Source organism: Hyperolius riggenbachi, chromosome 12 (assembly GCF_040937935.1).
Source record: "Hyperolius riggenbachi isolate aHypRig1 chromosome 12, aHypRig1.pri, whole genome shotgun sequence".
Lineage (NCBI taxonomy): Eukaryota > Metazoa > Chordata > Amphibia > Anura > Hyperoliidae > Hyperolius > Hyperolius riggenbachi.
The window spans coordinates 34,675,238-34,687,471 of record NC_090657.1 but is presented as its reverse complement, the minus strand read 5'-3'; positions in this window follow the sequence as shown (position 1 = coordinate 34,687,471).

The window sequence follows — 12,234 nt, the reverse complement described above, 5'->3', positions numbered from 1 at the left end:
CAGGTTGCCTGTGCCAGAGGCAGAGCCCTTAACAATTACACTATACAGAGAGAGGAGGAAAAGCACTTTTAATTAGCTTTCCTTTAAGACAAGAAGACAGCCAGCGCTAGTGGAAGGGGGTAAACAAAGGTGAATGAGAGAGAGATGAGGAGTGGAGGGATACTGAGAATAACCTGAGATGGAGCAGAGAGCCTATCTGTATTGCAGTCCCATATCACACAGAGGCTACTTGCCTGTAATATGACTCCTGTCCCTGCCAGTCTCTCACACAAGTCAGAAAGCAGCCCTCCTGGAGTCTAGGGACTGTCTAAATCTTTTCAACCTGTGAAATACCTTATCTAGCTGACCACATGCAGTCTTTACAATGGTGAGAGAGCAGACAGAGTTTTTTTTCTAAGGACAATGTAAGAGGCAAGCATCTCTTCTGCATCATGCTGTGTACATTTACCAGCTTGCCGTCAAATTGTACTTTTATTTCCCTCAACCAGCCTAGTACTTCACATTGCCTTATACACTGTACCAGCAGCCTGGGGGAAAATCTTCCTCCTTCCTCCTGGCCAGTCCGTTCTGGAATGCACACAAAGACACCATCCTCACGGGACAGGGGTCACACAGACACACTCCAGATCCCTAGATAACACTTATATTAGGGAATGTCATACAAAGTGTTGTAGACAAAAGGTTTGTAGATTCCTTATTTGAGGCTGAGCAGCAGAGGCTTTCATTAGAACTTTTTCTCTCCGCTCCCTTAATTTTCAGTCTGTAAGGACAGGAAAAATAAACTTTTTTCCCCTCAAAGCCCCCCTAGATAAATCTGCCGCTCTAGGCAATTAGCTTATCAGCTGGTCTCTAGAGGCGCCTCTGAACAGGGCACCAAATCTGGGGAGAGGACGCCCCGCGAGGACGAGAAAAGGGAGAAAGATGGGACACATAGTCAAAGTGCCCAAAAGTGTTCTAGCAAAAATTATGGTGGGATCATAAAAAAATAAAATGGGAGATCTCAACATTTCAACACTGTCTACAGTATACTGTATGAATAAAAATGGTATGATCCAAATTCTGATGAGAGCTTCATCTTTTGACCATTCCAACAGATTTGCATTGAAGTAGCTCCTTAAGAACATTTGAGGAACTATGGCCACTGCCAAGTGCCAACTATACTTCAAATGAGAGGAGGCATATATTTGGGAGCCCAGGCAACCTTATTATTTAAAGTGGGCATTTAGACTCTTCGAAAATTCCTCCCTATTTTACTTTTAATATTCCTTCTTGGAGCCCACAGATTTAGGGAAGACGCCTTTGTCCAGCTTTGGGATAGGGAAGGGTATGTAGGAAGGGGGGGATTTGACCCCTGGCCTGCCTCATTTGGGAGATATTTCATTAGTAGGGCAGTATGTAACTTAGAAGTGTGTGGGTTGCACAAGGATGGAGGGTGGAGGCTCGGTGTTCTACTTTTTTGGGCCACACAGGCCACCCTGAATAAGAGTTCAGATGAAATGTTACCTAGAACCACACATTATGTTATTTATCAAGTGTGGTCACTTCCTATTATTAAAGTGTCACCAATTGATTACAAAATCCCACTTTAATTCATTTTCTTCCTGAAATGTTGCTTCAATTTTAAGCAAAGTTACTTTGTTTATGTTTTTTAAATATTATTTTTGGGACATGGCCCCACAGTTACCCCCAACCCCTCAGCAATTTTCTTGACAATGTTGCAACTAATTCAGGAAGTTGAGAAAGATGGCAGCCCATAGATTTCAAAGCATAAACGTTAGAATTCAGCCTAAACTGGAAATTTTTGAGTAGAACCTGACCTAATGCAATTCAATTTAGAAATGCAAATTCTTAGTCAGAATTGACTTTTATGGATTCTGCTGCTTGCCTACAGTTAGACCCACATCCATCCCTTGCTGTACAGAGTTATGTTTCTGAAGATAGCACACTTTATTTCTTAATATGGAAGTTGCAGTCATATAAAAACTCCAACGTTGCTTACAGAAGCCTGATGCTAACTCTCTCTACCCCAGAGTTGGCTACAGGAAGCTTGTGTTGAGGTCTGTTTTACTAACTTGAATACAACTTGAATTATAGGGTATATTGTGTACATCGGTTAGAACTGAGTGTGCTTAATAGCAAATTACAGCAAGGTACCGGTACTCCTCCAGCTTGTTTGCTTATGTTAGCTATAACGTTTTTTGAGTGCTGTTGTGCTGAGTAACTGAAGCAGAAGAATGTGTACGAATTGGTCAAAACTAAGAAGTTTTGAATCAGGATGATACCATTAATTGGCTAACTTGAAAGAAAGAAGTAAGCTTTCGGGTAGTAAGCCTTCATCAGACTCTGTTCCTGTATGCTGACCAGTGATGCTCGGATACCCCCAATCACGAATTCGAGTAAATCCGGCCACGGCAGAATCGAAATCCGGATATGCCGTGATCCGGATTTGAATAAGAGCTCCGAATTCGACTCAAATTTTAGCCGTGATTACATGTAGAATCCGTGATCACGGATTTGACTTTAACGTTAATAGGAAAGCCCCCATACATGCTACAATCAGCAGAAATACGTGGACTATAAAGGTGATCAGTGGCTACAACTTTTAGTTTTTGAGAAAATCGATTTTAAAGTTTCAAATGAAAAAAGTATTTGTGATGAAAAACCCGCCAAAACCCGCCGAATTTAGCGGTTAATAGCAAAGCTTCCTTACATGCCATAAACACCAAATTTGCAGGATATGTTAAGTAGATCAGTGGGAACAAGGGGAATTTTTAATTTTTTTTAAAAAGACCTTATAGTTTTTGAGAAAGGTGATCAGATTATATTATAAAGGTGATCAGTGGCTGCAACGTAAAAAAAAAAAATCAAAAAGAACTTTTAGTTTTTGAGAAAATCGAGAAAATAAAGTTTCAAAGGAAGTTTCAAAGGAAAAAGTATACATGCAAATGCCGTAAATACATTGACTGTCATTTACTGCATTTAAATATATACTATTTTCCTTTGAAACTTTAAAATCAATTTTCTCAAAAACTATTAGGTCTTTTTGAAAAAAAAATGCCCCTTGTTCCCACTGTTCTACTTAACATATTCTGCAAATTTGGTGTTTATGGCATGTAAGGGGGTTTTGCTATTAACCTCTAAAGTTGGCGGGTTTTTAGGTAATAATCACGGCTGTGATCACGAGCCGGATTTGGAGCACGAACATGAGTGCATTTGGAACTGAATCCGTGATCGAGAGATGATTACGAATTCAGAATCCGACCTCGTGATCAGGAAAAACAGCTCGTGATTACGGGTTACCCGTGATCACGAGGCCGTGGAGAGCAACACTAATGCTGACAAGATATTGGCCCTTAACCTCCTTGCCGGTTATCCCGAGCTCAGCTCGGGGTAACCTGCGCAGGAGGATATCTCAGGCCCCGCTGGGCCGATTTGCATAATTTTTTTTTTGTTACAAGCAGCTAGCACTTTGCTAGCTGCTTGTAACTTCCGATCGCCGCCGCTCGCCGCCGATCCGCCGCAATCCGCCGCGCCGAGTCGCTCCCCCCCGCCCCAGAGCCCTGCGCTGCCTGGCCAATCAGTGCCAGGCAGCGTTGAGGGGCGGATCGGGATTCCCTATGACGTCCCGACGTCCATGACGTCGGTGACGTCATCCCGCCCCGTCGCCATGGCGACCGGGGAAGCCCTGCAGGAAATCCCGTTCTCAACGGGATTCCCTGCATACTCTGATCGCCGAAGGCGATCGGAGTGGGTGGGGGGATGCCGCCGCTTAGCGGCTATCATGTAGCGAGCCCTTGGCTCGCTACATGATTTAAAAAAAAAAAAAATTAAAAAAATGTGCGCCGCTGCCTCCTTGCCGGATTTTTTAGACCGGCAAGGAGGTTAAAGAGACACTGAAGAGAAAAAAAAAATATGATATAATGAATTGGTTGTGTACTATGAATAATTACTAGAAGTTTAGCAGCAAAGAAAATATTCTCATATTTTTATTTTCAGGTATATAGTGTTTTTTCTAACATTGCATCATTCTATGATATGTGCAGATTACACAACACTCAGCATTTAAAATGATTCTTTCAGAGCAGTCTGTGAACTAATGACCTCTCCTCTGCCAGAGGAAAAGTAAATAGTCCAATAACACTTGAAATAATAAAAGTCAGATAACAGCCCTCTCCACGACTTTGAAAGTCGTAGAGCTTAATGGCTTGTTTGCATAGAGATAACAACTAGAGTTTCTTAAATCTTCCTGTCCAGGAAACAATTAGACTGATGTATCTGATCTTAATGTTTTATTTCTTAGCTGTACTACACATCCAAATCATAATATCATATTTTTTTTTTCGCTTCAGTGTCTCTTTAACTAGCTGTATTGTATTACCAACATAGAGAACTGTCATTTCTAGTAATAATTGTATACTGCTTTAGTAAGTATTTACTTACTGTACAAGTCCACCATAGCGGTTGTGTTAGGGCCTTTTTCCACTACCCTGCGATTTGCGATTTGATTCTGATCACAAATCGCAAGGTACATTAAACTAATGGAAATGGCAGCAGCAATTTCCATTAGTGCGATCCAATTGCGATCCGATTTTGGTCCAAACACATTCGTTGTCCTGCCACGTTTTGGATGCGATTGAGCTTTTCTATACTGAGTATAGTAGCTCAATCGCGATCGCAATCGCATGGTGGAAATTGAAATGAGATTGCATTTCGTAGTGGAAAAGAGCCCTTAGACTGTGTCCATTTCCCACTCCTATAAGGTTGGATTCACTGACTGTTAAAGGACCACTATTGCGAAAAAAGTAGGCAGTTAAAATCTGGGGGCATTCTCAGGGGTTTCTTTGTTTTCAACAGCATTTCTTAAACAGCAGTTTAACTGCCAAAATACTAAGATAACAGGCAGTCTCCCCACTCATTTGCACACTATTTTGTCAGTAGGGCCTTTTTCCACTATGAAACGCGATTTGAATCGCGATCGCAATCGCGTTTCAATTTCCACCATGCGATTGCGATTGAGCTACTATACTCATTAGGGCTCTTTTCCACTATGAAATGCTTTCGCGATTGCGATCGCGATTCCGATCGTGATCGCAATCGCGTTTCAATTTCCACCATGCGATTGCGATTGCGATTGAGCTACTATATTCATTATAGTCCAGCTCAATCGCATACAAAATGCGGCAGGACGACGATTGTGCTTTGACCAAAATCGCATCGCAATCGGATCTCACTAATGGAAATTGCTGCTGCAGTTTCCATTAGTTTAATGTACCTTGCGATTTGCGATCAGAATCAAATCGCAAATCGCAGGCTAGTGGAAAACTTTGCAACTGCTGTTCAGGAAATGCTGTTGAAAAAAAAGAAAACCCTGAGAATCCCCCATGAGGAGATGGACTGGCCCCAAACCTGTCAATTCTCTCAGCTTTTAACTGCCTACTTTTTTTCCGCGATAGTGGTCCTAGAAGGAAAATTGTAACATTTAAAATGCATTTAAACACATAAAAAGAAGTACATTTTTTCCAAAGTAAAATGAGCCATAAATTACTTTTCTTCTAACATGACAATACAATACAAACAGGTACTAGCCCATCTCCTCATGGGGGATTCTCATGCTTTTGTTTAGTTTCAAAAGCACTTAGCGGAAGGCAGTTGCTCCGTCCAACTGCCCAAAAAGTTTGCAGCGAACACGGAGGCCGGTCAGCATCTTTTTATACATTTTTTTTCAAGGAGTGTCTTTATAAAGAATAAAGGCCATGCTGAGAATCCCCCATGGAGAGATGGACTAGTTCAAAACCTGTCGCTTCTGTCAGATTTCTATTACCTACTGTAAGTGACAGCAACATAGGTGGAAAGTAATTCATGGCTCATCTTACTCTGGAAGAAATGTACTTCTTATTTGTATATGTTTACATATATTTTACAATTTTAATCCTTTAAGTTGTTTGTCCATCACACAAAATTCCAGTTTGCCTGCTGGCTGACACTTTAAATGTGATTTTCAAAAAACCCACAAAGTCTTTTGCAACTGTTTGTTCTCTTGTTGCCACACTTATCCTCGCAAATTCACGAAAGTTCACAGCACCGCCCAGGGCCAGCCCTAGACTTTTTGCCGCCTGAGGCACAATTAGAAAAAATCACCGGGGGGGGGGGGGGGGGGGTGTATCCGAGCTGGAGGGGTAGCGGGCAGAAAGGGGGTATTGGGCCTAGCGGTGGGGAGGGGGTTGGACCCCCCCTCCCTCGCCTGGGTCCCCCGATCTCCACTCCTCTCCAGCTTTAAAAAGTTAAGTGCCATCGTATGATTAAGAGGCAACGGGCAGGGATCACTCACCTCTTCCGCGTTCCAGTGTGCGCTCCACTGACGTCACTTCCTGCAACGCCGTCCACTTACAATACAGTGGGCGGCGTTGCAGGAAGTGATGTCAGTGGAGCGCACACTGGAACGCGGAAGAGGTGAGTGATCCCCGCCCATTGCCTCTTAATCATACGCTGGTACTTTTTAAAGCTGGAGGGGAATGCAGATCTGGGGCCCCAAGCGAGGGGGGGTCCACCCCCCCCCCTCCCTACCACTAGGCCCAATACCCCCTTTCTGCCCGCTACCCCTCCAGCTCGGCGGCCGGCCCCCCGCACCCATGGACAGGCGGGTGCCGCCTCCTAGATGTGCTGCCTGAGGCAAATGTTTCACCCCGCCTCATGAGCGGGCCGGCCCTGGCACCGCCCAAAGTTTGAGGAAATGTTCACAAGACTGCCAGCTGTGTTCTTGCTCATTCCTGGTAACAGGGCACGTTTGCATTATGAGAAGTACTCACTGTACAACTTACATTACATGCATAGATAGTGTTAGTGGCTGAATACCGGAAGTTAGTGGGTGGTAGCTCCTAACAGCTAGAGAGACTTAGGCATATTACAGAGCTCACAAGCAGTGACTCCAATGTCCCAACAGGTAATTCAGCAGGCATGTGTAATGGATTTATGGTGATAAAGTCACAATAACTGGTTCATCAGGCATGGCAGCTCATAGTATATAAAAGTAAGCCATATACTTAGCATAGTTTTCATCTGTATGTACTCAACAATAACAAGCCCACGAAAATGCTGTTGGTTTTACTATTGGTTGTGAGCAGCTTCCACAAGGCAGGTTAGTGTGTGCAAAGTCTCTAGACTGCTGTGTCCGCCATTTTAGATGGCTTAGTCTATGGCTGGCACATGTGTCTGCTCTATATCCCTTCCAACTCCCAAATGCAATACAAATAAGTGAGACCGTGAAAGTGCAAACCACCGAACTCAAGTGACACAGATGGGAGGGCACACTGGCATGAGTCTGCCAGAATAGTGCAGTCGCTAGGCAACCAACATGAAACTAGAAACCACTGTAGCCAGGCAACCAACTCCCTCTTAAGGCTCATACACATGAGCCACAGTGGTGGCTCGAGCCATAAAAAAAAAAAAAAAGCAGCCACAGCTCGTCCACAGATTTGGTGGAAGCTGTCGCCGAAGGTTCCTCCCTCCCGCTGTCATTGTGTATGGAGTTGCTGTCGCTAGTCCGCATACACACGGCGGACTAGCGACAGTTGCATCGATGTTGCGGCGACAGCTTTTGCCGGAGATTGGCCGTGCCAATCGCCTGCCGACAGCTCTGACGGGCGACGGTTCGGGGTGCACGCCTCATACACACGGGCGACCTGTCACCGCAACACGCACGTGCCACGTGGTTGCGGCGACAGTTGTAGCCCATGTGTATGGGCCATTACAGACTTAAGGTGGCCACTGAAGGTCCAATTTCTAGCGAAAAATCGTTCCGAAATTTTTATCGGACTGGTTGTAAATAATTTCTGTTGGTGGACACACTCGATTATGAACGAGTGAAAAAAATGACGTCCGATTGAATTTTCGTCTAACCAAAATTTGGATTTTCCTGTTGGTTGTGATAGATAGGAAGCAAAGATTGGTTAGTTGATGGTGCAGTGAAAGATGTATTACAATATTTCACTTCCGATCAGAATTTCTGATCGCTTGAACGATTTTTCTCTAAAAATTGGATCATTAGTGGCCACCTTTGTCTGTAAGAGGTAGTTGCAGTAAAGGAGGGGACAGGAGAAAATGGTGGATGTGGGCATATTTATTAGTATCAATGAAGAAAAAATTCCCGGCAGGACTCGACCCTTTAAAGTGCATATCAGTATTTATTGCATTATAATAGCAGCTGTACACCAGCAATGCAACAGCATGACGTTTCGGGCAAGAGCCCTTTATCAAATGCTGAAGTTCACATCCTTTTCACAAGCTTATATTACCATTCAAAATGGCACACTCCCCTCTTGGGGGTGGGCACAATCCTTAAAGTTACACCCTTATCTACAAACATATATAACCATTCAAAATAACACACTCCCCCCTTGGGGGTGGGCACAATCCTTAAAGTTCCAAGTCCCTAATTTGGGTAACAAGAAGAAAGAGCAGCAGCCCTATTGGATAAAACTACAAAAAACATCTGAGGCTAAAATCCTCATTCAACCCCCCTGGTGTCTGAGTCCCCAGCCTGTCCATCCAGCAAGCCTCCCTTCTTAAAAGGGCATTCCTATGATCCATCCATTCACGGTTCTGTACCACCTCCAGCACCTGCCATCTTAACTGCGTCACTTGATGGCGCAATTCTATAAAATGGCGCGCCAATGGGGATTCTTTTTTCGTTTGTAAATCACCTTTTTTCTCCTTGGGGGGGTTTTGTATGTTACTTTTATGCTCATTGAGCCTAGTTTTTATCTCACGTGTGGTCTGGCCCACATAGGCCAGGCCACACGGACATTTAATAAGGTACACCACCCCCTTGGTATCACATGTGGCATAATGTTTTAGTGGGATAGAAATCCCTGAACTAGGATGGTGTACATCGGGACCTTTTATGATACTGTTACAATGTTGACATCCTAAACAAGGATATGTCCCTATTTTTACTGGTCCTAAAAATCTTTGTTTTTTACCACCAGTGCGTCCTATATCTGCCCGCACTAGATGGTCCTTTATTGATTTACCACGTCTATACACGAATCTCGGTGGAGTCTTACAGATATGGACAAGCTGGGGGTCACTCTCTATAACTGGCCAAAACTTGTGGACTGCATCCCGGAGAAACCTAGATCCACTCCCATAAGTAGTGATAAAATTTATTTCTCCTGACTCTGCATTGGTGTCAACTTTGCATTCTCTCAATGACCTCCTATCAAGTGCTAAAACCTCTGCTGCAATTTCTTTGCATCTCTTCTCACTATAACCTCTGGTGATGAAATCCTGAGTGAGCAGTTGTGCCTGTTCTAAATATAATTCATCAGTGGAGGTAATCCGCCTGGCCCTAACATATTGACTCTTAGGGAGTCCCCGAATAAGTGGACGGGGATGGCAGCTCTCCGCCATCAAGAAAGAGTTTTTGTCAGTTGTCTTTCTGTATAAATTTGTTATCACCTCACTCTCCCCCTTCGTAATTTCGACATCCAAGAAATGCAATCTATGGGTGTCGTATTCCATCTTAAACTTTAATGTAGGGTGCCTATGATTTAAAGACTGAAAGAACTGGCACAACTCCTCCTCACTCCCTCTCCAACAAAAAAATAAATCGTCAATAAATCTGCAGTACCCCAGGATGCGCCCCTGGGCGTCACCTCCCAAAAAATGGGTATTCTCAAAATCTGACATGACGATGTTAGCTACTGAAGGGGCATAAGGCGCCCCCATGGGCACACCCTGGGTCTGCAGATAAAACACATCTCCAAATCTGAAGTAAGAGTGAGTCAAACAAAATTCCAACATTGACATGATAAAAATGAGCATCTCATTTTTAACCCTTACATCTCGTCTCATCTTTTCTTGGACTGACTGTAAAGCCTCCACATGTACAATGTTATTATATAAATTCACGACATCCATAGACACCAAAAAATTAACCCCCTCCATATCAATACTCTCCAATCTATTCAAAAAATGGGTAGTGTCCTTCAGACAAATCTCATTTTCTTTAACTATAGGCTGCAGCCACGAATCGATATATACCCCCAAAGGCTCCGCCAGGGAGTCCACTGCAGAAACAATGGGTCTCCCTGGCGGACACCTGAGGTCCTTATGAATTTTTGGCAGCGTATAAAACACTGGTACCCTTGGTTTATCCTTTTTAAGAACAGCCAACAATTCTCTCCCAATGATACCAGTGCTTGCTGCATCCTCCAGCATTGCATCCAACTCTCTTTTAAACACATGAGTGGGATCATTAGACAACCTTCTGTACATCTGTTCATTATCCAATTGATGTTTAACCTCCCTTTCATAATCTTTACGATCTTGTATCACAGTGGCCCTCCCTTTATCCGCTTTTTTAATTATTATGGATGAGTCCCCTTTAAGAGCCATTAATGCACTGTATTCGTCTCTCGTCAAATTATATTGCCTCCTTTTATTCTTCTCAATGCTGCGCTTAGTCTCTTTCAACACCAACCTCTCAAACAATTCAAGTGCATTACTAGTAAGTGGGGGGTCTTGTTTACTCTTGGGTCTCAGTCTTTTAGGAATCTCTGCTTCTTCTCTCTGTATTACTGTTAGTTCTTTATCTTTCCTTGGTCTATGAAGACCAAACCACGTTTTCCATCTGATATTCCGTGTATACTTGTACAGATCTACTCTCACATTAAACATATTGATCCCTGATGTTGGAACAAATCCCAATCCCTTATTCAAAACATTCATCTCTAACTGTGTCATCTTTCTACTGGAAATGTTATAAACAGTACAGTTTCTATCACCAATCTTTCTATCCTGCTGCATATATAGATTCCCATCGCTCTCTGTGTCTTTATCTCCCATCGCTGTATTATCCTCAATGTGCTCATTACTTACAGTTCTCAGCTGCGCTGCTATATTAGTGACAGGGACGACATCGGTGTCCACCTGTCGGCGCTTACTCACTGAGTCTGCCTCCGGGTTGCCGGGCGTTGCATCATTGATGGACGGGGTAGCGGAAGTGCACGGTTGTCGGCACATGATCACTGCGGCTGGCTCCGAGTCACTGGGCGCCTCACTGGCTGGAGTGGGTATCCCTGCGGACTTCTTCTGCCGCCTCTGCCGCGACCCCTGCCTCTTTCGCTTCCGGCTCCTCCTCTTCCTCTCGGCGGATACCTGTTTCCGCCTCTGGGTTCTGTAGGTTGTGTATGAGAAAAAGGAACTGCGTATTCCTGTTCACTACCTAAGAGTCAATATGTTAGGGCCAGGCGGATTACCTCCACTGATGAATTATATTTAGAACAGGCACAACTGCTCACTCAGGATTTCATCACCAGAGGTTATAGTGAGAAGAGATGCAAAGAAATTGCAGCAGAGGTTTTAGCACTTGATAGGAGGTCATTGAGAGAATGCAAAGTTGACACCAATGCAGAGTCAGGAGAAATAAATTTTATCACTACTTATGGGAGTGGATCTAGGTTTCTCCGGGATGCAGTCCACAAGTTTTGGCCAGTTATAGAGAGTGACCCCCAGCTTGTCCATATCTGTAAGACTCCACCGAGATTCGTGTATAGACGTGGTAAATCAATAAAGGACCATCTAGTGCGGGCAGATATAGGACGCACTGGTGGTAAAAAACAAAGATTTTTAGGACCAGTAAAAATAGGGACATATCCTTGTTTAGGATGTCAACATTGTAACAGTATCATAAAAGGTCCCGATGTACACCATCCTAGTTCAGGGATTTCTATCCCACTAAAACATTATGCCACATGTGATACCAAGGGGGTGGTGTACCTTATTAAATGTCCGTGTGGCCTGGCCTATGTGGGCCAGACCACACGTGAGATAAAAACTAGGCTCAATGAGCATAAAAGTAACATACAAAACCCCCCCAAGGAGAAAAAAGGTGATTTACAAACGAAAAAAGAATCCCTATTGGCGCGCCATTTTATAGAATTGCGCCATCAAGTGACGCAGTTAAGATGGCAGGTGCTGGAGGTGGTACAGAACCGTGAAGGGATGGATCATAGGAATGCCCTTTTAAGAAGGGAGGCTTGCTGGATGGACAGGCTGGGGACTCAGACACCAGGGGGGTTGAATGAGGATTTTAGCCTCAGATGTTTTTTGTAGTTTTATCCAATAGGGCTGCTGCTCTTTCTTCTTGTTACCCAAATTAGGGACTTGGAACTTTAAGGATTGTGCCCACCCCCAAGGGGGGAGTGTGTTATTTTGAATGGTTAGATATGTTTG